The sequence below is a fragment of the Adiantum capillus-veneris genome, chromosome 15 (genome assembly GCF_014529385.1).
Source record: "Adiantum capillus-veneris isolate H3 chromosome 15, ASM1452938v2, whole genome shotgun sequence".
Lineage (NCBI taxonomy): Eukaryota > Viridiplantae > Streptophyta > Polypodiopsida > Polypodiales > Pteridaceae > Adiantum > Adiantum capillus-veneris.
Window position 1 is genome coordinate 18,602,222 of NC_140945.1, and position 27,808 is coordinate 18,630,029.

Consider the following 27,808-nt stretch of genomic DNA (forward strand, 5'->3'; position numbering starts at 1 on the left):
AGGGCGAATAAGCATAATCCTATGCCTCTTGTCAATGACAGAACGGGATATCTAAAACTTGTCAAAGCTGAGGATTGTGTCAAAGACGTGGTCACCGGCAGATTCACCAAAACTAAACCAAGGGAAAACAACAAGAAGAACAGACACAAAAAGCGGATGACTAAGTCGCGAAAGAAGAGGAAAACAGGGTCCAAAATGACCAAAACGGAGAGGAAAGCAGAGTATGATAAGCTCAAGCGCACCCTAAGAGACATATGGACGACCGACTTTGAAACGAATGACGATACGGGTTCTGACAAGATAGATGCACCATCCCATTATAAGAAATATACCATACAAGATAGGAAAGTCATAGTGCAATAACCTATGAGGGAATTGAAAGAACCGGGTATATCGTACGACGGTCTTGAAAAAGCCAAACGAATAGATCTAGCAGAGCCAGGAGAAGATCCAAAACCTGCATATATTGCCACGGATCTTACTGATGAAGAGGAAAAGCTTTTGGTAGCTACTCTTAAACAATATAGAGATGTGTTTGCGTGGTCGTACAAAGATCTTAAGGGGGTGGATCCTAGTATCTGTCAACACACGATACCCCTTAAGAATGACGGAAAACCCAGCAGACAACATCCCTATACTTACAATGAAACATTTGCTAAAAAGATCAAGGAGGAGATAGATAAACTTAAGGAGGCAGAGTTTATTTATGAAATTGAGCACACCGATTGGGTTTCGCCGATTGTGGTGGTCCCCAAGAAAAACGGAAAGTTGAGAGTGTGTGTCAATCTCAAGAAAGTAAATGCTGCTACAATTAGAGACAACTATCCCCTACCCATTATTGATCACGTAATAGAAAGAGTAGCAGGCAAAGAGGCTTATAGCTTCTTAGATGGCTTTTCGGGTTACAACCAGCTCGCAATAAAGCCAGAGGATCAACACAAAATAGCCTTCGCAACAGAATGGGATAATTTTGCATTCCGGGTAATGGCTTTTGGCCTAACAAATGCACCAGCTACATTTCAGAGGCTAATGGGTCATGCTTTTAAAGAATATCTAAGACAATTCTTAGAAATTTACATGGATGACTTGTGCGTTCACTCCCTTGTAAGACATGAGCACATAGAACATTTGACCAAGGTGTTCAAAAAATGCAGGCTATATCGGATTTGCCTGAATCCGGAAAAATGCGTCTTCATGGTAAGACAGGGCAAAATACTGGGCTATATAGTGTCCAAAAACGGGATTTCGACAGACATGGAGAAGATCAGCGTCATTGTTGATCTACCACGACCAGTGAGAGTAAAGGAGGTACAGGCGTTTATGGGTCATTGTGGATATTATCGAAGATTTATCCACTCATACGCTATAATTGCAAAACCACTTTACGCGCTGATAACTAAATTTGAGTGGACAGAAGAATGCGAAGAAGCTTTTCAAACGTTGAAGCAGAGATTAATTTCCGCTCCAATATTGAAAGCTCCGGATTGGGAAAAGATTTTTCACATTCATGTGGATGCATCGGCGTATGCAATAGGATGCATACTTGCACAACCTGGAGAGAACAACATGGATTTTTCAATAAGTTACTCCAGTAGACAATTGAATAATGCAGAGAGGAATTACACGACAACTGAGAGAGAGGGATTAGGTATGGTCTACGCGGTGAAAACGTTTAGACACTACTTACTCTCCAATAAATTTGTATTCTTCGTTGATCACCAAGCACTGTTGTACTTAGTAAATAAACCTTGCAGTACGGGAAGGATTGTTCAATGGTTCATCATACTGCTTGAGTTTGATTCCACAGTAGTGGTCAAGAAAGGTACGACACACCAAAGAGCTGACCATTTGTCTAGAATGATGCACGGAGAAAACCTTGTAGGAGTTGATGATGACTTGCCAGATGCATATCTTTTCAACATAGAAATGGTTCCAAGATGGAGTGAGGATTTAATTCCTTTGTTAACTATCGGGACTTTGAATATAACAAGCCAACCATCCATCATTGCAGCATCCAGATCATTGGTAATGTTAGCGGGTAGGTTATATAAACAAGGAACGGATCAAATCCTTAGACTTTGTGTTGAACCCGACGAACAAGAATTGTACCTAAACCAGGCTCATGTACAAACAACAGTGATTCACAATGGGCACGCACAGATGCACCAGAGATTGATGAGAATGGGAGTGTATTGGCCAAAAATGCAACATAGTGTTCATATGCATGTCAAATCTTGTGTTAAATGCACACTTCAAAAGCCAATAGAACATGCCACTCTATTCAGATTGTCCGTAGCACCCCGATTGAGTAACTACATCGTTGAATACCTCACCACTAGGATACTGCCTGAGGGGATGAGCAGATCGCGAATCAAAACAATCATGAAAGAGGCAGAAAACTATGTACTGATTGAGGACGCTCTTTACAAGAGGGGAAAGGACCAACAATTGAGAATGTGCGCAACTGAAGAGGAATATATTCCTATCTTAGAGCAAGAACACAGCGGACAAGCGGGTGGACATTTCTCAGCTGATAAAACGGCCAAAGCAATTCTTATTGCAGGCATATGGTGGCCTAGACTATTCATGGATGCCGAAGAATCTGTCAAATGATGTGATGAGTGCCAGAAAACGAAAATTTCGAGAGCACGAGACGATATGCCCTTAAGGCCGATGATGGGGGCGAGAGCGTTTGCGAAATGGGGAATAGATTTTGTAGGACCGATAGCGCCTCCGGGGTATAAAACGCACGCTCAATACATTATAGTGGCAACAGATTATCTAACAAAATGGGTGGAAGCTAAAGCAACAGCCAGAAATGATGCAAAAACGACAGCACAGTTTTTATACGAGAATATTTTCACGAGATATGGCTTACCAATTGAGCTCGTGAGCGATAGAGGCACTCACTTCATCAATGAGGTGATCGAATTCCTACTGGACAAATTCATGGTAATTCATAGGAAATCAGCCCCCTATCACCCACAAGCGAACGGCCAAGCGGAAAGTACGAATAAAATTTTAGTGACAATTCTCACCAAAATTGTCAGCGAATCAAGAGCTGATTGGGATCAAAAGCTGCATTCAGCTTTATGGGCGTATCGAGTAGCTTACAAAACATCCATCGGAACGACTCCATTCAACATGGTTTATGGAATGCAAGCGATTTTGCCACTTGAATTCCTTATTCCCACACTTTGAGTCGCTAAACAATTAGAATGGACGGGCCATGAATTATCCAATCAGGTAGATGTCCTAGAAAAACTGGATGAAACTAGGTTGAGAGCTGTTGCGTCAATCTACGCGCAAAAACGAAACATGAAATCATTCTTTGATCAACATGTAATCAGCAAGGAATTTGCGACGGGGGATTACGTTTTAATGTATACCCTAAAACAACATTCCCGAAAACTCAAAAAGCGAGGGAATGGACCCTACGTGATTCATGATATATCATCTAGCGGTGCCATCAAACTTGCGACATTAGAGGGAGAGGAAATGCCTAACTGGATTAGTGGTTGCAGACTAAAGAAATACAACTTGCCACTAACCACAGAGATGCTTGCCAAAATACACGCTGCAAAGGAACGCAAGATCAAAGCAAAAGAAACAAAAGCTCAAGCGCAGGAGGAGGCCAAAACAACAAGGACCTCCTACACCAACGGACACGGCTCGAATTCCTATATCTATCATTCAAAGTGACGAGCAATGGCAAACAGGAATTGATGTTCGAATCAATGTCAAACTCCCGAATGGCAGGTATCAACGAGCATTAATTGACACAGGTGCAAGAGTGAATGCGGTCAACTTCTCCTTTTACAGGATGCTAACAAATGAACCCCTCGTACACTCTACAATTGATCTACGAGCGGCAAACGGTGCAACAATCCCAACGATGGGGATAGTAAACTTGCCAATCAATCTTGATGGAAATAGTTGCCCTCATCAATTTTTTGTAATGAAAGACGGAGAAATCAGAGAATCAATATGTTTAGGAGTTCCATGGATGAGAACATACAATGCAGTCACTGAATGGTTAGAACATGCGTTAAGGTACACACATGACTCTAACGTGTACATGACTCCATTCGCCAAAACAGATCACTCGTGGCGAAGTATCCCCATCGACAATAAGCAATCGGCTATTCAACCAAAAACAACCCCCAAGGTTATTCAGAAGGTCTGGATCAGGAAATCATTGCTGACCAACAAACCGAGCAGGATATGGCTACCAAAGGGCAAACTCCTGACGGAACCAACATCATCTATAAAACCTTCCAAAGATACTTCCAGGTGGAAATAGCAACCGAAAACGGATACCGCTAAAATGCCAGAGCTCGAAAGGAGCAACAAAACTCAAAGCACGAAGCCTGAATCTTCCAAATGGCACTGGAAGCCGGTGAAAACTAAAGCAGATTCGGTACAGATGCAACAAACTACCTATAAATGGGTTCCAAAACTAGTTGTAGGCACAAAACCCACAATCAAGGAAAGAGCAATTCAACTGCAGGCTCTCATGTTCCATAAACAGCTACCCTCGCCATCAAAAGCCACTGAACACTACATTCAGTTCCCACATCATGCACCGCATATTCTTACCCAACGCATTGTCTCAAACATCAGAATAGGGCCACATGACATGGCAATGCATAGACACAGAGTTCAAAACCCATGCACATGCACCACACTTCGTCAGGGGCGACTCGGACAAGGAAGGGGGGCGTAATAGTCAAGGCCATTAAGACCATTAAGAGGTCCAAGGTGTATATATTTACATAACGTGTGTGTTTTTTTCATTATTTAGAGTTCAGTTTTGAACAAATTCGATCAAAACCTGGCTTGTATCATCCGACTAGCATAATAATGAGCTGTAATGACAAATTCGGAGCATTGGGATGCTTCAAGATAAAATATATGCTTAGGGGTGAGTATAATAATTTTGGCTTAATTTTCGTCAGTTAATAAGTATTTTCATTTTATTGTGTTTGATTTTCGTTAATAAAACTTCAAAATTCAAAAAATTCAAAAAATCTCGCTCACAAGAGTCGGAATCAAGTTCTGGAAGCAAACGCCGAAGTATCATGATAAAATTATCAAGCATGGAAGATATGAAGCTAATCTGAAGATGTCAAATTTCGGCCTCAATGATCATGACTACATTTTGCCAAAATCGCATCAAACAGTCATATGACACCGGAATGACGAACGAATCGACCCACACGTGGTATGCAGATTAAATCAGGATCAATGGTGAGAAAAATCAACCCTGTGTTATGAAAATCTCGGGAAGATATAGGTCAGGTAGGCCAAAGTCTAGCTCATTGTTCATTTTCACCTTTTGAGAGAGAAGGAGAGAGCTTTTTTGACCTAGAGCGAGCTGCCACGTTTCTGCCCTGTACGGACGGTTGGAGCCACCATTTTACACCAGATTTCATAGGTATGTTCCCTATTAAGTAAAGATCAAGTCTATTACGCATGCAAGCGCGAATCTGTGCACAAACGAGCGAAAGGATCAAATCAAAGGCGGATTGGGTCAAAGAGGTTGAGGGCCCTTAGAGGCATCCATGCAATACTTTTTTCAGCCACAGAACACATCAATGTGCTCCCCACAAGGCCAGGAACAAGGCTGTAAGGTCAAAACCAAATTTGGTGGTGGTACACCGATCGCGATCGGTGTACCTACCTGACAAAAACTGGGACAGAATTTGCCAAACACATCCCCTCAACCTCGCCTACATACTACTGGTGTCAAAACCAAATTTGGCCTCTGTACTACGATCGCGATCGGTGCCCCCAGATGTAGGTTTTGCAACTTTTGAGTTGGCACATGCTTGGAACTCAGATAAAAGTACACTCTCTTGAATTTTCAAGCAAAATGCAGACATTTTGCTCATAGATTGGGCCCAATTTGTCAAACACAGCCAAAAAGGGAAAATTCGACCTAATACTACCCATCTCTGGTTAAAAATGATGATGGATGCTTTGGAAGGGACTTTGTCCGACTAAGGGTCAGGGCAGTTGCAGGAAACCTCAGATGAATCTCAAAAACCTCCTACAAGTACAGAAGTGGTAATTTCAGTGTCGAATGATCACACAAAGCTAGACTTGGAGCCGAGGCAATGCCAAAACCAAAAAATCACTTAAGGATACTCAAACATCACATGGATATCCAAGAAATGCCTGGAAAATGCACAGATCTGAAAAACCTCCTAAGATAGGGTCTAAAGTGCCTGATAAGGTCAGAATCAGACAACGGAGTAGGCTGATAATAGCAGAACATCATGGGAGCAGTGGCAGCTCCAGAACTAACTCCAACTAACTCTAGGATCCAACCAGAGTTCATCAGGGAAACCAAATATGGTTAGACTTAGTAAAATATGGTCAAATAGTGAAAAATTGCTCTAAATTGTTCATTTTTAGTCCAAACTTGAAAATAAATCATCAGTGGGCTAGGCAAGCATAGGAGTTCATGACCATTTAGTTCCCCTCAATTTGGCCTCTGTACTACGATCGTGATCGGTGTACCTCAAACCCAGAATTTGACCAAAACCTATCAGATCCATTGTACACATCTTGTTCAAGCCACCATCCAAGTTTCAAGCCAATTGGACATCAAAAACTCATAAAAAATCAGAGTCTAGTCCAAAACTCCCTTGTAACACAGAAATGGGACCTGTAAACTCAAAAGTGGTCCAAAAGACACACAGAGTGGACCAAAATGACCCCCCAACTATCAGGAACCCAATCATATGATCAAACCCCAATTTGGCCTCTGTACTACGATCACGATCGGTGTACCTCAAACCGAGAATTGGCTCAAATTTTTATCAGTCATAGCTCTAGCCTTCCTAGTCCCACTGGTGAAATATGGACAAGAATGGATGAAATTTGTTCAAATTATGACCAGTTTAACTTTTGAACTGTTTTTTACTAAAAGTCTAAATGCAAGTGATATGCGAAAGGAAAATCCTGACAGTTTGTGATTCTCCTGACACAGAATGCCTCGCTCAAAGAAAGACAGGCAGTGGACAGCAGCACCATATGAAGTGGAAGAGCTTGCCACAAATGAGAAAGCTCACCTTTCGGATGAAATACTGGCTCAAATCCCTGCCCACATCTTCATCTCAAAGTTTAAGGATGCTGATGGCGACTTGGTGAAGACGACTATCATGCCACGGGACATATGGACTCTCCACCAAAGGCCGGAAGTAATAGAGGCTGTGCGGGCGATACACTTGGAACCATTCTTCAGATTACAGCCATGGGGAACAGATTACATGAGGGCCCACGAACTCATGAGCTCAATACAATATGATGGGCAGGCAATGCTCACGGACAAAGATGGGTCAAAAGTTAAAGTAAAGATCACGAAGGGGATCATCAATGAGGCCTTGCATTTCCTCCCAGGGCAACACGATTTGTTGGCAAAGACAAAGTCACTAGACAATGAGAAGGCATTCGCCAAAGCAAAGGGGAACAAGTACAAATACACCGATATGATCTACGGAGAGCTAGAATTGCCAATGAGATTGATATCTCAACATTTCAGAGTTCAAAAGCCTCCTCGCTACACAGAGCCAATCCTACACATTGTCGTAGTCATGGCTCTAGCGACAACAGAGAATAGATCCATTCGTTGCGACTACGGATCTTATATTCTGGATAATCTGATTGAAGCCAATTTGAAAAGCTCGGCAAAAAACAAAACCTACATGAATGCAGGGCCGATGCTAACCAGAATAGCGTACCAGGCTTTGGGAATGATCGAGGATTTCCCGGCTGCCAGCTCACAAACGGCGTTGATCCAGAAAGCTAAGCTGGTTGCCCACTCTGTAAGGACAACACCTGGCGCTACATCATCGCGCTCACGGAAGGCCACAAATAAAAGTTCTAGTGATGAAGACAAAACAGAGACGGACGATGATGGAAAGTCTCAAGAGTCGAGAGATAAAGTGCCTTCAAAATTTGAGGAAAGTGAGGAAGAAGATTCAACAAAGCCGCTTGAGAGAAAACGCGGAGAGAGGAGTGCAATATCGCAATCGGATTTGCAAAAGGTGTATGTTGAAGCCCAGAAAAGAGTCGAAGAAAGGCGCACCAAATTGAGGACTGACAGACAGGCTCGAGCAGCGGAAATGCAACAGGCACAAAAACACAGATTAGAAAGGGAAAGACAACAGAGGATAGAAAAGGCAACTCTCCTACGGGTTGAGAAACAAAGACTAGAAGCAGAACAAAAGGCTGCTGAAGTGGACTTATCCTCACAGTCCACAGAACAAACGAAGGAAAAGGACGAGGCTGAAGAGCAGAATCAGACTGAACAGCTTAAGCAGATCCAGAGAGATAGGAATCTGGATGCGTGACGCGCGACGGATCTCACCCGCCAAAGAATAATCAGGATCCTAAAGAAAAGGAAAGCGAAAGCATCTGCGTCGCAACAAGGCGAGGAATCTTCCAAAAGGAGACATGTGCGGGAAAAATCAAGTCCGCCTCCTCCTTCACCCAAATCACCTCGTCCCGCGCCTAGAAACTCACCTCCGCCATCACCCAAATCTCCACCTCCTCCCCCTTCTCCATCGAACAAAAAGCAGCCAACTCCTCCCCCTTCAACCTCTCAAAAGGAGGCTTTACCATCTACAGAATCCATTAAATACCAAGAAGCATGTCAAGTAGTGGTGGGATTTGATTACAAGCAAACACTACGAGAGTTAGAGCGGCAGTTCCAGTGTCAATATGTAGTGCTGACTGAAAAAGAAAGGCAGGTACAGGAAGCCCGACAAAAGCAAGAATCAGGGAAAGAGGAGTTAGACAACCTAAGAACGCGACTCGAACGCACAACGGAGGAAAGAGACCTTGAGCGGCAACAGGTTCAGTCTCTGATCAAAGATTTGGTGGATGTCAGGACAGACCTGACTGCCAAAGAGACAGAGTGCCAAGAATTAACGACCAAAGTCCAGAAAGTGACGGAGCAGCTCGCCTATGAAAGTGCAAGATTTCAAAGGCTTAGCAACTCCTACAACACTGTTAAGGGCACTCTGACGGCTTTGATGGCTAATCAGGAACCTGCTGAAGCATTGGTCTCCACATCTAACAATGCCACAGCAGCGCTGAAAGCAGAGCTTGAGCAAGAAAGGCTCCAAAGACAGCTGCTTGTGTCAGGAATGGTGGCCCAGACAGCGGCGAACGAGTTAAGATTAAAAGAAGTGGAGCAACAACTCGCTCAAACAAGCGCTGAACTCCAGATTCAAAGACAGATAGCTGACACATTGCTAAAGGAGAAGGAAGAGTTGCTTGCCCAACAGTAGATCAAAGCAGGCAAGGAACAGACTCAACCGCAACTGCTACCTGCACAACATGCTACAGATTTGCCTGGAACCTCACAACAAGGGCAACAGGAGCAGGAATTTGAAGGACCTGATCTGGACATAAGAGATGAACTCAGTGAAAGCATACAGGACATGCCCAAAGGGCCGGCCAAGGAATATATGGTATATGAAAAGAAGATACTGGAGTCAGCAGCCCTGGTGTATTTACAACCAGAAGAGCAAGTGGAAGGGTTTGGCCATGAATACCTTCTGTTTCCTCTGCTGTGCCATGAAGCGAACTTATGGAAAGAAAAGATGCGGCCAGACTTGCCATGAAACAAAGAAGGGGGTTACGAGGGCATTGAACTCACAATGGAAGAAGCTCAAGTGCTCATCGATGACCACCCCAAGTGGAGGCAGAAGTGGTTGAACAAAAGACCACAGGATCTAACCAATTACCACAACGCGCCTCAACATATACAGATAGATCCTACATTCTGCCCTGTCCCTCGAAGACACACTTGGAAAGATTTCACAACGTGGAAGGGGTCGAGGTAGCACAAGCTAAATTACCCGATTCTAACAGCATAGCATCCCCCTACAGTGGCGTACATGGTCAGCACATTGAACTCTACAGTGACTTTGCTACGCGATGTCCCCAATTTGGCCTGCCAGATGTTAGTAAAGATAGCCCGGATGATCGTCACCTGCATCCAGGTGTTTAAAAACACTGAAGGCGATGATCATCCATGGAATTTGTTCTTGGAAGGACATAGAGGCATCTGCTGGAATCTACAGGATTCACCGCCACGGCATATCTTGATGGCCATGTGCTCCCGGCTAATGTACCTGCCATCCCACTACTTGCAAACATTTGAAGAGGCCTTCGTCACAGGATTCTTCGAAATGGATTCAAGGATTTTCCATCCCATGGAGAAGGACCTCAAGGCAAGGTACGTGGGGCATACCAACACACATTATCAGAAAACCCATTTAGACAACACCAAGAAGCCCTCGAAGCAGTACTGCGCACAAGAAGCTTTTCAACGACACTCGCTTCATTAGAGCCACATCAACGGCCAAAACACTGACATGCACGAGGGCGTGCAAGGATAAGGAAGGGGGGAGTGTTTGGCGGAAGAAGCAACAGGCGGCCGTGGCCAGAAGGACCATAATTTCCTGAGAAGCCATTGTAAAATTCTTTTGTAAAGAAGCATCTCTAAGCCTAGAAATTATCAAGGTTGTATGATTATTCTTCTGGGAGAAATTGTATATTAGAGAGCCAGTTGTAAGAGTAGGAGCTTATGGCCGGACAAGCCATTTTTTGCAAAGACCTAATCTATAAAGGTCAATTTCTGTAAGTTTTGGATAATCTTTTTGAATGGAGAACCGAGAAGACAGCGTACATTTGAGAGCTCCTTCTTGTTCAAACTTGTAATCTTCGCCATTGCGGCTACGGTAATCCAAATTCAGATTTGATTATTGCATTGTGTTCCTCTCCTCTTACTCTTTCAGTTAAGTGTAATCATTCAAGATTCGGTGTAGGTTTTTGACTACAAGTTTGAGGCCTTAAATCGCGGTTTTGAGTGTCTATATGTGTGTTTTATGTCGTTTCGACCCTAGGAGGGGCTTTAGGGACCTTAAAACGACCCTTTAGTATCAATCGTTTACTGTTTTTGCGTACTTTGGGACGAATGATCGCGATCGTTGTACTTTCTCAGAATGCTGTGACAGTGATAGGATATGTTCTTGATAGTCCACTGTAGCTTCCCTTCAAGTTTCGTGCGATTCTGATATGATTTGCGTGGCGAACAGGCATGATGACTGTAGAGCTGTGTAGAAGGACATAGGCAGATTACTTGGCTTTAGTGCGTTCGATTTGCTTGTAGAGTTAGTAGTTGCATCTCTTCGAGTTCACTTCATTAGGAATGACACCCTAGTGAGTTTCCATGCTTCATCCGAGTCGCTTCCCCTGTATCGATAATATTATGTTGATGCTTGAGAGCTATGCTATGGACGTCCGTCGCGGCGACCCACAAACACTTTCCATCTCCTCCAGCTTCATTACTATGCTATTATGTATGCTAGCAAGAAGAGTGATGATAAGTGAGGAACTATTTATTTCTCCTATGCAATGTTTCTTCTTCCTCTTCCCTACCCGCATTCCCCGCTAGCTCTCTCCACCTTCGAAGGTGTTTGAGGCCTTGGGGCTGAGGCTTGGGATAGTTAATGCTTTCTACAAAGTTTTCCATCTTCATTGCATCACCTAGGTCACAAGGAACACAAAGATTGTATTGTACCAAGTCTCTCTTGATGGGAGAAACTATAATACAAATGCCTATTGGAGGGGGGATCGGCTCCGTATGAATCTGGTCCTCAACTATTGTCATGTTCTCTAAACTCTCTCTCTCGCAAAAGTATTGTTCATTCCAAGTTAACTAAGTACCATGTTTATGTTGCTACCATCTATTAAGTTCAGCCGCTATTCTCACAAAGTAATCTCTCAAAAGTGATTTACCTAATTTCCTAATTCCGCTACTTTCAAAGTTCATAGGCCATTTCCATTACATTGGTAACAGAGCATTTAATTTCTCTTTTCTTGCTTAAGAAGAGAGGTCCTTAAGTAGCCTATGAGTGGTTGATTTTGTTAATTATATTAGGGTAAGTGGGATTGGGATCTATTATCGATTTTGTTGAGCCCACTATGTGGGATATGGTGCACACCTCGGGAGCTTTGGTCTTAATAATGGAGTCTTTTTAGACTTGCCTACAGCTTTACCATTATTGAGCCATAAGAAGTCCGAAAGGAGCTATCCCTCAACAACTTCTCTAAGACTCACTCGACTACTCTCTATAATTAGCCAATTCGAGCCGTGGGTGTAGATACTTAAGTGCCTATTTTCAAAGGCTAAGAGGAGTAGCAACTAAGGTTTTGAATTGCCAAAGCATACACTAAGTAAACACATAAGTTTAATTAACATGGCTGACAATAACCAAGAGAGTAGAATGAACATTGATAACTTTGATTTTGCACATGAAGGTGCTAATGATGATGCCCCCATGTTTGTTAAGTATCTTGTCACTAGGTTGCAACAAGCTATGGGCAGCCCCGCTTTGCAAGCTGAAGTTACTCAACAACTTCGTGCTTATGGGATTTCCTTTCCTCTCCAAGAGGAGAGAGAGTTTAGGAGGCCTCTTGATGAGACCCCCAAAAGAAGACTCTCTCCCATACAAGAGGAGGAATCCAAAGATCAAGAAAGTAATGAATCCCTAAATTCCTCCAAAGATGTGGCTCCACAAAGAAGGCGGACTAAACAATCGTCAACTCCTCTTAAGAGGAAAGGGTTAACCCATAGTCCTTCTTGTTGAGATGTCGAGCTCTACACCTTGAACTGGCATCCACTACGGGTCTTGGCCGCTTATGGCATTTACTCACTGGCGCGTTAGGTGACCGACACGGAGGATCTCTGCCAGTGATTCTACAGTTGGACTACACTTATAGTGCCAGCCTAGTACGCTTCTAGCGAGTTCACACTTAGTGACCGCATGTACATATGTGCTACTTTTGAGGTTTAGCACTTAGTCATTTTGTACTCTCTTTTCTGTGAAGAAGAAGAAGAAGCTTTCCATCTCTGTGTGCTTTGTGCTTGTCTTGTGTAGCTCTCTTGCATCCTCATTCTTTACATGGTATTAGAGCCTGGTGCAGGCAAGAGAGGCTAAGAGAGCAAGAGCATCACAATCCCTTCGTTCGCAATCCACTTTGGGTTTTTCGCACAAGTTTCTCAACAGGTCTCCAAAGTGCAGTATACAGAGATTTAATGTACAAGTACAGTGATTGTATGTACGCTTGATTGTGGACACTCGTTGAGTGTAGAAAGCGTTACAGGTACCACGATAGCAGGTTCAACAGATTTGCAGGTTTTTGCAGATTGCAGCTATTTTGTCTTAGTGCTTCAAGATGTCTGACGGTTTCAGTCAGATTGTTACTGAGAAGCTTGAGAAAAATAACTACCCTGCATGGAAGTTCAGAATAACAAATTTCCTAAAAGGAAAAGGTTATTGGGACTATGTAGAAGGAGATAATGAAAAGGAACTAGAGATTCCCGAGGCAAATGCTACAGCAGAACAAAGGAAAGCTTTGAGGGACTGGCAACAAGGCCAGAGCAAAGTGATGTATTCGTTTTCTATGAGCATCACAGATGGCATGATGGGCTATCTACAGGATGCTGAAACCCCCGCCATTGCATGGAGAAACTTAGGCAGAGTGTTCGAGGTGAACACCAAAGCCAGGAAGCTTCAACTAAAGTCGGAGCTAAATCAGGTTAAGAGGAACAACCTCTCAATCAATGATTATGCCTTGAAGATCAAGAGTATCATTGAGGCTCTTGGATCTATTAAAGTCTCAGTGGAAGATGATGACATTGTCTGTGCATGCTTGGATGGTCTAGGAGATGAGTATGTACATTTCAGGTCTTCCATGAATACAAGAGAAGACATCCCCGTGTTCCAAGATTTGATTTCTATGCTTATTTTTGAGGAGAAGAACCTTGACACATCTTCTTCTCATGGCAGAAATAATTCTCAACAAGCCTTCTATTCTAACTTCAACAGAGGTAGAGGTAGAGGTCGTGGTCGAGGCCGAAGGGGTTGCAGGGGCCAATTTCTGGAAGGTCAATCAAATCAAAACAATACAGGTGGCAGGGGAAACCAGTCTCAAGGCAGGGGGAGTCAAAGAGGACGTGGTGCAGGATCAAGCAGGCAGCAACATACTCCAGATAGCAGAGAATGTTGGACTTGTGGTGAAAGAGGTCACATGTCACGTGACTGTCCAAAGGGAAAAGCAAGTGGAAAGAGAGAACAGGGCAACTATGCATCTACTAGCAGAGATGCAGATGACAGCAAAAACGAGCGCATGTTTGTTATGCAGCATGTAATGAATACAATGACTGCAGAGAATTCCACCCAAGATGATGTTTGGTATGTGGATTCAGGTGCCTCTAATCACATGATGTCTCGTGGAGAGTGGTTTAGAGATATGCGCAAACCAGATGTGTCAGGCTATGTGCAGACAAGAGATGACACAGCTCACCCCATTGCTCATGTAGGGGACATACCTCTAAATACGAAGAGTGGGAAATCAAAGTACTTAGCAGATGTACTTCATGTCCCAAACATTACAAAGAATCTTGTTTCTGTTGGACGAATGGTTGAGCAGGGTTTGCAGGTTCGCTTCAATCCAAATGGCTGTTATGTAGAAGATTTCCAGGATGGCTGTAAACTGATCACAGAGGGCAAATGTGTGGGCCGAATGTTTACGCTGAATGTAGACATGCCTGAGGTAAAAGCTGCATTATTTGCACAGGGCATAGGTGTTGTGGCTGATGTTGATATTTGGCACAAACGCATTGGCCATGTCAATGAGCAAAGATTGCGTAGCATGCAATCAAAACAGATTGTAAAAGGTTTGCCCAAATTCAAGGTGGATGGTATGCATAAAGTGTGTGCAGCATGCCAGTTTGGAAAACAGTCGAAGGGCTCATTTTCACATGAGCGCAATGTATGTAAAAAGCCACTTGAGGTGGTGCACACAGATGTTTGGGGTCCAACCGATACTGCAAGTATACATGGTTGCAGGTATTATGTCTCTTTCATTGATGACCATACAAGGAAAATATGGGTCTACTTCATGCGTAACAAAAGTGAAGTGTTTGGTCACTTTCAAGACTTCCAAGTCATGATTGAGAAGGAGACAGATATGCAAATCAAGACATTGAGGTCAGATGGAGGGGGAGAGTACTTCTCCAATGATTTTTCAGATTTTCTGCAAATGCATGGTATACGCAGGCAGTTTACATGCAGATATACTCCACAACAGAATGGGGTCGCAGAAAGGAAAAACAGGCACATTGCAGAGGTTGCACGTGCATTGATGAATGAGAAGAACATGCCTCATCATTTCTGGGCTGAAGCCGTAAATACAGCTGTGTACATTATGAACAAGACATCTACAGCTACGGTGCATGATGTAACACCCGAGGAAAAGTTTACAAGTACAAAGCCTCATTTGGCACACTTGAAAATGTTTGGCTGCATAGCTTACGTGCACGTACCAGATGAGTTGCGTAGGAAATTGGATCCTAAAGCAGAGAAATGTATTCTTGTGGGATATTCCCTTGAACAAAAGGGGTACAGGTGCTACAATCCTACTACAAGAGAATTATGAGTGAGCAGAGATGTAGTCTTTGATGAGATGAGCAGCTGGTACAGTAATGCACATGGCACTATTGGGGCTGATGTAAAAGATGATGTGGTTGTACAAAATGTGAGGCCACAGTCACAGATTTTGAGTGGACCACAAGAGTCCTCTTCTCGTGGCTCTGTTGAGAAACCATGGAATGGTAGACTACGTACACAGGTTACTCCACCAACAGGTATAGGGAATGTATCACAAAAAGGAAAGGAAAAGGTTGATGAACCTCCCTTTATGGCTGACGTATCATCAGGTTTTTCACATGTAGACATGGATTCAGATGGTTCTGAACAAAGTCTTGATGAGGAATTTGGAATTCCGGCTGTCAGGACACCTGGTGTAAGGAAAGTACAAGAAGATGCTAGATGGCAAAGGAGTGACCCAGGACCGCGCAGATCTAATAGAGTCAGAAATCCAGTTCAAAAATTGACTTATGATGGGTATCTAGCGCATCACCAAGCCTACATGGCTAAGGTGATACAGGATGTGGAGCCCACATGTTTTGAGGATGCAGTTGGAAATGTGCATTGGGATGATGCAATGAATGAAGAGATGGCTGCATTGGAAGCAAACGACACATGGGAGTTGGTGCCATTGCCAAGTGGCAAGAAAGCTATTGGCTGTAAATGGGTGTATAAAACCAAGCATAAGGCTGATGGTAACATTGAGCGTCACAAGGCAAGGCTGGTCGCAAAGGGTTATGCACAGACGTATGGCATAGACTATGAGGAGAGCCAGTGGCAAAGATGACGACTGTGAGAGCTGTCATAGCAGTGGCTGCATCTAGAGGATGAATTATGCATCAAATGAATGTAAAGAATGCCTTCTTGAATGGTGAGTTGCAAGAGGAAGTGTATATGGATCAGCCACCTGGTTATGTCGATCCAGGTTACCCAGATTATGTATGCAGACTTCTCAAAGCTTTGTATGGTTTGACGCAGGGCTCTAGAGCATGGTATGACAGGATTGCCAAGTATCTTGTCAGTATTGGTTTTAGGAGAGCTCATGTTGATCATTCACTCTATGTACGTGAGAGTGATGTGGGGATTGTGGTCATTACCATATATGTAGATGACCTTATTATTGTTGGTGACAATGCTATGGAGATTGACCATGTGAAGGGTCTTCTCAAACAGGAGTTTGAAATGAAAGATTTGGGCGAGTTGTGCTACTTTCTTGGCATTGAGGTGATCAGGACTCCAGAGGGTGTATGGCTATCACAGAGACAATATGCTTTGGACATGTTGTCAAAGTATGGTATGGCTGATTGTAAGCCAATTTCTATTCCCTTGGATGTGAATGCAAAGCTGAGTGCAGAGAAGGGTGATGTTGTTGAGGATGTCAACATGTACAGGAAGATTGTGGGTAGTCTAATCTACTTGACTATCACGAGGTCAGACTTGAGCTACACAGTAGGCTTGGAGAGTCAGTTCATGCAGCTTCCGAGGAAGCCACATTTGGATGGAGTACGACGCACACTTAGGTATGTGCAAGGTACTCTTGACTACGCATTGTTCTATGCAGCAGATGCACCATTAGCATTGTATGGGTATACAGATGCAGATTGGGCAGGTAGCATTGTTGATAGGAGATCTACGAGTGGCTTCATGTTCTATTTTGGGAGTGCTGCTGTTACTTGGAGCAGCAAAAAGTAGCCTACGGTTGCTTTATCGAGCACAGAGGTCGAGTACAGAGGTGCAACAGTTGCGGCGTGCGAGGTAGCTTGGCTACACACATTACTTGAGGACTTGGGAGTGCAGGTGGACCAGCAGATTTTCATCCATTGTGACAACCTCAGCAGCATGCAGTTGGCTAGGAACCCAGTGTTCCATGCCAGGACTAAACACATAGAGGTCCATTACCACTACGTTCGAGAGCGAGTGTTGGCGGGCGACATCGACTTGGTCTACGCCAGCACAGAGGAGCAGATAGCGGATATCTTTACCAAGGCCCTCAGAGCTGAGAAGCTTTGACATTTCCGGACTATGCTTGGACTCTGTGACATGCAGAGCTCGAGGGGGAGTGTTGAGATGTCGAGCTCTACACCTTGAACTGGCATCCACTACGGGTCTTGGCCGCTTACGGCATTTACTCACTGGCGCGTTAGGTGACCGACACAGAGGATCTCTGCCAGTGATTCTACAGCTGGACTACACTTATAGTGCTAGCCTAGTACGCTTCTATCGAGTTCACACTTAGTGACCGCATGTACATATGTGCTACTTTTCAGGTTTAGCACTTAGTCATTTTGTACTCTCTTTTCTGTGAAGAAGAAGAAGAAGCTTTCCATCTCTGTGTGCTTTGTGCTTGTCTTGTGTAGCTCTCTTGCATCCTCATTCTTTACACTTCTCCTTGTCACTCCAAAAGGGAAGAGAGTAAACCAAGGAAGAAAATGGCAAGAAAGAGGTCACCCTCTTCTCCTTCTTCTTCACCTTCCTCCTCTACCGATGAAAGCTATGGCTATTCTCCTAGAGAATGTAAGAGGGGAGGACATTGTAAATCTTACCTTGCATGGAGAAGGTCACAAAAGCTCAAGAAGTTCAAAGAGGGGGGAAAGAGTATCTCTTTTCTCACCTATGATGGCACCTTTGGTGCTACCAACAAAGTATTGGCCTTCATCCAACAATTTGATGCGCTTTTGCAGACGAGGGCTTCACAGAGTCCTCCAAGCTACGCCATGTAGCTATGCACTTCCATAAATTGGCTCGTCAATGGTGGGCTAGCCTTCATGGCAACGGAGAAGCCCCAAAGACATGGAAATCTCTACCAGTTTCCATCATGAAGCAATTCCTTGCAAGCGATGCAAAGGACAAAGTGCTCACCGAATGGCGGAGTTTGAGGCTTCTCTCTCATGAGTCTATCCACAAATATGTGGACAAGTTTTGGGATTTAAATCTCAAGGGTACTGTCTTTCAAAAGATAGATTTTGCTAAGCAAATGCAACAATTCTGTGTGGGATTACCTGAAGAGATGGCCGAGTATGTCAACTCTCAACGGCCTGGTTCTATCAGCGAAGTAATCCACCATACCATGGTTGCTTCATGCATCAATTTCCAACAAGAAGTTCGACGGAATGTCAAGCCCATGGAAAATAAAGACAAAAGTGATGCAAAGGGAAAAATTAATGCCCAAAATTCTTCCCAAGGCCATTCCAACAACAACAACAACAATCGGTCCAAGGAGAAAGGAGTTTACAAAGATAAAAATAAACTCTCTCCTGAAGGACTTGAAACTTTTTGCAAGGATCACAAATGTTTAAGTGTGGGGAGCAAGGACATGGTTATCGTTCTTGCCCCAAAAGAAACGCTCTCAATGAGACTCCTAGAGCTTCCAATATCGAAGCTCCAAAAGAGGATGCTCATTGCAAAGTATCACCTCTCTGCTATGCTTGGGGAAAGGTAAGGGAGCATGATTCCTTCATCTTGTTTGACCCTGGTTCTCCTCACAACTTCATATCAATGGAGTTGGCCACCAAGTTGGGCATTCAAGCTTTTGAAATGGGAGATGATGTAGCTTCTGATGTCTCTTTCAAGGGACAGAAAGCCTCCATTACTCCCTTGATTGGGAAGTTGAGGCTTCATGTCTAAAGCTATGTCGACAAAGAAGACTTCTTTATCTCTCCTCTCCAACATGAGATGCTATCCTAGGGGTACCATGGTTCAACCGCATGGCTGCCAACATGAAGTTCCCTGAAAGGAGAATCTACTTTACCTACAGAGGAAAGAATATGTATATAGATGCTAATGAGTCTGATCGTACTGTACCACTTGTAAATCCTCTTGCTCTTAATAAATCAATGAAGAGCTCAGTTTTTGCGTACATGATTTTTGTCAAAGAATCCTTAAAAGGCCCTAATGTTTCATCAAAGGTGAATGGTAGGAATCAAGAAGAGAGACTTGTCTAACTTTCTAAACTGATTCCAAGATGTGTTCATCAATGATATCCCTATGGACTTACCTCCAAAACTAGGGGATGATGACCATCGAATTGAGCTCCTATCAAGAAGCTCACTGCCTAACAAGCCTCCTTATCAAGTTTCACAAGCTCAACAAGAGGAGATCATGAGGCAAGTGCATGAATTGGTGGAAAAAGGGATGGTGAGGTCTAGCTCCTCTTCATTTTGTTCACCATTGCTTTTAGTGCAAAAGAAAGATGACACATATCACATGTGTCTCGACTATCGAGCACTAAATAAGATCACTATCAAAAATAGATTTCTCATGCCGCGGCTAGAAGATCTATTTGATAATTTACAAATTTTGGCCTGACAAATTCTCCAGATGCATTCAAACTCATGATGGACAAAAATCTTCAGGCCATTCAAATTCTCTTGAGGAGTACAAGGGACACCTCCAGGTAATCTTTCAAGTTGTGAGAGAGAATAAGCTTTTCATTCTTCAAAAGAAAAGTAAATTTTTCCTACAAGAGATTCAATATGTAGGTCACATTATCTCTAAAGATGGCACTCGTATGGATCCAACAAAGTTAGAGATAATAAAAGGATGGCCTAATCCAAGGAATCTATAGGAGGTACGAAGCTTCATAGATATGTGTGCATACTATAGATGCTTCATAGAAGAAATTCTCGCTAGTAGCAGGCCCATTACATGACTTAACAAAAAAAAGAACGTTAAGTATTCATGGTTTGCAAAAGTGCAAGAAGCTTATCTCTCAACGTGTGCTCACACTACTAGATCTCTCAAAGCCATTTGAGATCCAATGTGATGCTTGTCGTGATTGCCTTGGAGCTATTTTGCTTCAAAAAGGGCTTGCCATAGAATATGAGAGTCAAAGACTCAACTTTGATAAGTGAGTATTGGGCAAATACAAAAAAGAGCTACTAGCTATTCTATATGCCCTAAACATGTAGAAACACTATCTCTTGGGGACTCCATTCATCCTACGAATGGATCACAAAGCCTCAAGATGAGTATGCTACTGACCGAGACTTTAAGTATGCAATTACAGCCTTTGCATTAGGGAAGATAAAATAACCATTCACCTTGAAGGATGGTTATCTTCCAAACGGCAATAGGCTATGTGTTACTCACCCATACAATAAGAAAGTCATGTATGAATCCTATACTTCTCCTTATGCGGGGAAAAAAGGGAATCCATAATCTACTTTTCAAGGTGTAGAAATGTATTTCTTTTGGTCTACCATGAAAAGTAAACATATAAGAGTATGTTTCAAAATGCGTGGAATACCAAAAGTTGAAACTTGATCGAGGGAAGCAACTTGGATCGTTTCAGTCGAAAGGCTTAACAAGAAAACACACTCTATGCCTGTCAAAAAGACTATTAAGGCACATCAAATGGAAACCCTCTTCAAATCTCAAATTTTCAAGTATCATGGCTTGCCAACATCCATAGTGTCGAACAAAGATCCTAGAATGACCATCAATTTTTGGAAGGGTCTCTTTGAGAACCTAGGAAGTAGATTAAATCTCTCTTTTGGCATATCATCCACAAACGGATGACCAAAGTGAAATAACTAATCTAATGATTGTTGATCTACTAAAAGCCTATATCATGGAAGTGGATCAATGTTCTCAATGAGAAAAGTACCTACCTCTTATGGAGTATGTGTACAATGACATTGTACATACTTCTATTGGGAAAGCACCTTTCGAGATTAAAAAGGCAAGATCCAAAAGTCCCTTACTACTTAAATTACATGGGAAGATCTTTATTGTTGATGAATAAAGCCAAGACTCACAAGAACCTTATCCAAAGATTAAAGAGGTTACATCCATCTCAAAGCAAAGGCAAAAAGGGCCATTGCTAATAAGCACAAAAGAGCCTTAGCCTTAAAGTAAAATGATTGGGTCTTGTTAAAGTTTCTCAAGGCTCATATGAGGCATACTACAAGAAAGAGTCTTACGGACCACCAAGAGTATGATGCTAAACTAGCAAAAAGATACTACGGTCCTTAAAATTCTTAAGCCAGTCAATGAGATGGCTTATCAATTGAAGTTGCTCAACCATTGGCTCATGCACAATGTTTTCCATGAGAACCTACATAAGCCTTACAAAGGAGATCCATCAAAAGAAGAAATAGTTGCAGACCCTCCAAAAAGCAAAGACCAAGAAGAGGTGCTACAACCTGAAGCTATCCTTCGGCATGAAGACAAGGTACTACGACATGGTAAGATTATCCGTCAGTATCTTATTAAGTTTAAAAATTATCCTTTTGAAGATGCTAGATGGATGCAAGGAATCCAGATTAAGGATAGTATGAACCTTGTCAACGCTTACAATGCTACATTAGAGTAAGAAAATGTACATGTTTCTTTTAAATAATCAATGTTTTGTCTTATAAGATTAATTCTCTCTTTGTTGTGCACAAATTTAAGAAGTATGCATACTAAGAATCATTTTTGGGATGACGACGTCTCTCAAACACCATGTACTTGGGAGGATGAAATGGACTAAAGAGCATACATACTTGCAACAACTATGTCTCCCAAGCTTCAAATGGATTAGTCATCCATCTTGGAATGATGTCGTAGGGTAAAAAGGGATCCTCTACCTACTAAGAAAAATTGACTAATGACTATGGCTTTATCTCTTTTACCTCATAGTTGAGGATGACTATGATTTCAAGAGAGAGGTAATGTCATTAAATCTAATATCTAACCAATCCAAATGATTTTCTCATATTGAACTGATCATTTAATGTGGGATAATAAACGGGAACAAGGGTAAGAATATAACATGTGCTTATGGATCTATCTCAACACGAGGCCAATGGTAAAGGGGCCTAAATGAGAGATGGTCTGTCAAAGAGCAAGGTTAAATAATGGAGCTTAAAAGACCTTAGTGTTAGCTTCATTAAAGACCTCTAATGGTTAGTGTTAAAAGTCATTTGACCTTAGGCAAGTTAGAGCTGAGCTTGAGATGGGAACCCGACCTAAACTTGCCTTTGACCTTAGGCTAGCTAGGGCTGAGCTTGAGGTGGGAACCCGACCTAAACTTTCCTTTCACTTTAGGCAAGCTAGGGCTGAGCTTGAGGTGGAAACTCTACCTGGTGCTTGTCATGCTTGACGACTAAGGTACTTGAGGTACTTGTTATACTTAATGAGGAAGGTGCTTGAGAAGCTTCCCATGCATGGGGGGTAAGGTGCTTGAGTCAAAAAGAGACCCTACAAACTTAATGAGGAAGGTGCTTGAGAATCTTCCTATGCATGAAAGTCCCAAAGTTAGGGGAATCTTTGACCTAACCTTCGACTCACCCAAAGGGCACCCCTTTTCTCAAAGGGCACATGGGACACATGTGAAACTCTCCCTAAGCTTAACCACATGGTGTGATTGAATGTTATTGGTTGGGCTAAAGAGGGGTCCAATGAGCTTCTAGCTCCATCCAACAAATATCTAGATATTTTGAAGCTCTCTCTCTCTCTAAGGGGTAAGGAGGACAATTGTCAAAAGATTACTCATGTACCTGACTACATGTTGCATGTGATTGGCTAGGGGGAGAGGGGTCCAATGAGCTTGAAGCATGTGGAAAAGCTACAACTCGCCCCAAGGAAGCAAGGGGGGTTCTAGGGGTATATACACCACACACACACACACTCATTTTGTGGATCATTCTCACTTGGTGAAAGTAGAGGAACTCCACCTCCTTCTCCAAGCTTGTAAGAGGTGAGAGCCTACACCAACACTCTTGGCTATGGAATGCAAATCCAACAAAGATCCATGCTTCAATGCTTAAGCTTGCCATATCCTCCATCTTCATTACTATGCTATTATGTATTCTAGCAAGAAGAGTGATGATAAGTGAGGAACTATTTCTTTCTTCTATGCAATGTTTCTTCTTCCCCTTCCCTACCCTCATTTCCCGCTATCTCTCTCCACCTTTGAAGGTGTTTGAGGCCTTGGGACTGAGGTTTGGGATAGTTAATGCTTTCTACAAAGTTTTCCATCTTCATTGCATCACCTAGGTCACAAGGAACACAAAGATTGTATTGTACCAAGTCTCTCTTGATGGGAGAAACTATAATAGAAATGCCTATTGGAGGGGGTACCGGCTCCATATGAATCTGGTCCTCAACTATTGTCATGTTCTCTAAAATCTCTCTCTTGCAAAAGTATTGCTCATGCCAAGTTAACTAAATACCATGTTTATGTTTCTACCATCAATTAAGTTCAGCCGCTATGCTCACAAAGTAATCTCTTAAAAGTGCTTCACCCAATTTCCTAATTCTGCTACTTTCAAAGTTTATAGGCCATTTCTATTACAATCTCAAAATCAGATGGAGGATTTTCTCAGTGAGGCACTGTAATTTCTTTGGCTGGGCACCCGTGGAATTACAATTATAGGGGTGTTGAGCACTCAACAAGCATGAAATATGGCATAAAGCTAGCAATATAGAATAGCTAGCGACTCTAGAGGAGTACTATCGTGAGGAACATAGGCCAACTCATGAGGAACATCGGCCAACTCAACAAACAGATAGATGGGTTTAGGGTTAAGGTGTCATGCCAAGGGAAAAACCAAGCAAGTAGGACTTGGGCGAAGGGCCGGCTGCTAAAGGCGGGTAGGGAGATTCTATTCAGTGGCCAAGGGCTATCTAATGTGGGGTTGGGCGAAGAATCTTCACTACGTAGCTCCTGGGTCTTACATTGGTTTTAGAGCTCAGGAGAGGGAGGGGCTATGGAGGAAGGGGGAACTTTGCATGCCTTTGCATGATCTCTCTCTCTCTCTCTCTCTCTCTCTCTCTCTCTCTCTCTCTCTCTCTCTCTCTCTCTCTCTCTCTCTCTCTCTCTCTCTCGTTTTCATGAGGGCGTGCATGGAAGGTCCAACCAAGGTTGGAACCACAGGAGTAACCCCTTCTATGGGGAGTTTCATGGCGGGCTCAAGAACCCGACACAGAGCGTGGAATTGGGGGCTTGTTCAAGGAAGAGCTCGGACTGTCATAGCATGTGAAGGAGAGCTAAGGCAAGGAATCGACCTGCACAAATGGTGATGTGAGTGCTACCAACATGGTCGTGCTTCCCTTTTGGAGCCTTTTTGACTATGTAGCACGACCAACAGAGCATGAGATCACTCTCTCTCTCCCTTTCTTGCTCGGCGACAGGCCTATAGCACTGTCTTCGCCATGGCCATTTATTGGCTTCAAATTCACATGTGGGTGCCCAATAAGCCCTACCCTTTCCCTAGGAAGGGACAAATCCCATAGCCCCATCATGCAAGGCACCCTATGCGGCCGTGAATTCACATGTGAATCAATGTTGGCTATGAGCAGCTGTCGATTGGAACTCGAATTGATGCAGGCTATGAGCAGCAGGTGATTGGAACTCAAAACCCGCAAACAATATATGCCGCACTACACGAAGGACGACCTCAAGCATGGCTACAGCAAGGCCAGATAAAGACCACCAAGCCCGCATGCACTGGTCATGCAAGGCAAGGCATTCTGACACAAATTTTTTGGTTTTCTTCTTCATTCAATTAGTACAATGGCAAGGCCATTCGACAACAGTATTTGATGAGGTATGGAGTTGCTTTCTTATTAAGCATGTGCTTGTTCTATATAGCATGCACTAGGTGTGTGTACTGACATAGCAGTTTCTTAAATGATTGTGCAATTTGAGTGTTAGCAACGACTAAAACTTGGTGTGTAGACGACGGTCAAGGAAGGCTTGACTTTGCACTGGTTGGAAAAATTGGGGTTATACATGCCAAAATGCACTATTATTTTCTAGTTTGCACAACATTTAAGGCAAGCAAGGCTTGCATTGATTTATAGAAACATCATAATTTGATTGGACCATGGATTTTGTTGGTTCATATCTCTTTGATATATCCTCTTTGAGCTACCCTGCGGAGACTTCCGTTCTATGTATCTCCCATAGTGGCTTTCCAAGTTGGTGATATGCTATAAGCATACAAAATTGCTAACACTTTGTGAGTATACATGGATGGTCTTTCAATTAATGCTAGTCTGCATCAAACCAAGGGATTTCATTGTCTATTGGAATCCACGGCTATGAGTTAGGTGGACTCCAATTGGGCATTTCTACCATAGTTGGCAAAGAGAACGACTCTGTCATAGGTTGATCAAGTAAATCAATAAGATAGAGGTTTCTTGGGTTGTCGAACGCTTCAGCAAGGCCAATTTTCTCTGAATGCTTGGCAGGCCCGGCTTTCTTTTGCTGTAAAATTTGTCTGTGAGCAAGAGTATCTGTAGATATGAACAATGGTAGCATACAAAGTGGGGCTACTAAGATGTATCATGCTAACAACAGACTTCTCCCATTGGGAATATTCTATGAACATACATACTTGATGGAAACTTGCCAAGATGTCTGCAGGTTTTTACGGCACAAGAGGGTGTATATGATACACGTGTCCCACAATTTTACGTTTTGCATTTACTTTGGATAGTATTGTTTGTTGTGCAAAGACAAATGCTTGGCCAATTTTCACGTGAAGCAAGGCATCTAATTTGTGCTACAATTGACTTGGCATCAAGAGCAGTGGCAACCAAGTTTGGGGCACCTACATTAATCGGGACATCATCTCACCGAATCCCTACTAGTCTAGCTGGTGCAAGGCACTTATGGTGTTAACTTTTATGTTTGCGGTTGTCATGGTAGCCAAGGGCGTCCACTTTTGTATGCAAGGCATGCTACCCAGGTCGTATAAAGGTGGTATAAGGGACGCTTCTTCTCTCACACAGTCACTCTGTCAAGGAAAATATTAGTTATAAATTTTTTCCCATAATTTTCTTTTTGGCTGTTGTCATCGCATACCAACACTAAAGGAACCTAAATTTAGGCCTTACTTCATAGGCAAAGTGCCATATTTAAGTTCTCCTCGCCCCCTACACAGTAGGACGGTCCCGATATGATTTTGGTTACCTCTCTCGATGAGAGTGTCATCAAGGTAGAATATTTCATGCTTATAGGATAGGCTACAGGCTAGGCATAAGATGCACACGAGCATGGGCACCAACTATACAATATACGTCGTACCAATTTAAGGAAAATTCCTCAGCCCCGCATGCTCTCCTTCTCTCTCTTTCTTATTTCTCTCAAGGAATAATGAATATGTTTTGATTGTGAGTCGGACTGAGCCAAGGTGCTCTAACACTAGGCTAGAACTTGGGCAAGACGCCATCCAAGTTAGTCTTCATCGGTTTGCTGATTGAACACTAGTTGCCAAAGCGTTTGGTGTCACACACACTGGCTAAGAGTCATTATCAGATCTTGGGTAAGACCCAAATGTTGGCATTCCTTGGGTGATTGTTCTCCAGCTTGAACAGGCCTACCTCGTGGACTCCACATCGATGTTAACTGCCAAGCAAAAGTCTTGTCATTATATCTGGGTAATTTGTAAGCACTACAAATTTTGGTGCGATGATTGAGCTGAGTTTTGATAAACTTACACTCGCATATGCTGATCTATAGCATTGCGTATAGATGCGGCAAGCATTTCCAATAGCATGGCTGTCCATAAGAGCTAGGGGTTCCGCTCTGCATGGATCTCCCATTTTTTCTATAGCACTAGGCATGCATATAGGAGCACAGTTTTGTGGTATCACCACATATGTGATTACTAAATCACACAGTACGTGTTGATGGTCATTTTTGGACACCTTCACACTTTGTTTTTCAAGAAACACTATCTGCCAAAGGATAGTCAAAATGTTCTTTCCAACCTTTCACCAAGGGGGTTGATTTTGCAAGCTATACCTAGGGTTTTGGATTGACAGGGCAACACCCAGGGTTACAGGTTTCATTTTTTTATCTTCACTAATTTCTAATTTTAGTGATTAGCCGGTCAAAGAAATTTTGATGAGAGATATACCGGACTTCCAGGAAAGTATCAGGTAATTTTTCACCTCATTGTAAGTATATGTTTTTTTGGTTTCTTTTCCTTTCCAATTACATTTGATTAGGTTCTGTACAACAGATGGTTGAGCTAGAAGGATTTCATCCAACTTGCTCTTTAGCCACATGACAAGGTCATGTAAGAGCACAACATTTTGAGAAAATAGTGTTATTTTCTCTCTTCCCTGTTCCTCAAGATATTGTGATGGGTTTGATTCTTGTTGAAACAGTTACAGACCTACATAGTATGGTTCTGTTTGGCACATGTTGTCATATGGGATACAACATGGTTTAGAAACTCAAGGAGTTTGGTTTACCTAGTGTGGAGCAATGATAATGAGGGTCCCTCTGACTTGCATCACGGAGTGTTCATAGTTACCTCCACACATGAGCACAATTTGTGCTTGATGGATGTCGC